We start from the raw sequence: 1205 nt of genomic DNA, 5'->3' as shown, positions 1-1205 counted from the left end.
ACATTATCAACTTGCATGTACTGCCAACCCCAAGAATTAAACATTCGTGATTCAGCACACCCCCCGGCCTCCAACAGCATCCAAAGAGAATGGCTTCTTCAAATCAGAGCAATAAAGCCTCTCTGGCAGGTGAGGTATCATTTAAAGCCATACGCCAGTTATTTTATTTATAAAGAAATTCAAAATAATTTTTTTCAAACACCACCAGCAGTGACCTTATTGGCCCTCTAAGATGTGACAACTGGCACTAGCCCTAAGGCAAAGTGAGTTTAAGATGCCTGCTGTAAATCATGTCATCCCCTAGTGGGAATCCTTCTATTCATACTGTAACTGTATATAGTCAGTATTGAAATACAAAATGACTACACAGTCTTTTCTTTGAGGTAGACGGGTTCCTTAGCTAATTTCATCTAAAGACGTTAAATTTATTTGCTCTCCCCTGCATGTTCAACATGAGTCTGAATCCCTCATTAGCTGATGATAACTATTCCTACACAGCTTGCATTTAGTGCAACATTGCCAGCGGTGGTGGAAATATCCAATTACATTTTTGACAGACATGAACCAGCAAATGTAATGAGCTCAGGAGGCTAGGTAGCTGTGTTAGTCTGTTGCTTCACAAACAACTAGCAGTCCTGTAGCGTCTTAAAGGCTGACAAATTTATTAAGTGATGAGATTTCATGGGTAAGATAATGTGAGTAAGTGGGTCTTACCCGTGAAACCTCATGACCTAATAAATTTGTCAGTCTTTAAGGTGCTACAGGACTGCTCGTTATTGTCAAATTTAAAAATCATGTTTTAAACAAATGCCCTTACTTAGATTCACTTATGTTGTAAGCCCTCACATGGTTTTGTTTTATATTTGTGCTGCACCACGCACAGTGGATGCTGGGCCATAACTGGGATTCTAGCTGCTACTTTAAGATAAGTAGTAAATAAGTTACCAACACCCGTTTGATCTTCTTAATCCCCTCCTTCCACAGACTGGATCTGAACAAAACAGCCATACAGCACAGTTCTATAGGCTAATCAATCGGTAATGGACTCTCCACCTCATTTGTTAATAGTCTTCTCTCTAATTTAGTCTTCATTGCTCTTTACCCAGTATTAACTTGTCCCCACAGTGCAGCTTTTACTATGTGTAAAATGCAATCCTGGACATTAAAAGCATCTGAAATTTAAAGATACAAAGACAGCATTTGTT

This window comes from Carettochelys insculpta, chromosome 5 (assembly GCF_033958435.1).
Source record: "Carettochelys insculpta isolate YL-2023 chromosome 5, ASM3395843v1, whole genome shotgun sequence".
NCBI lineage: Eukaryota > Metazoa > Chordata > Testudines > Carettochelyidae > Carettochelys > Carettochelys insculpta.
The sequence above is the reverse complement of the archived record's forward strand: the minus strand, read 5'-3'. Positions refer to the sequence as shown.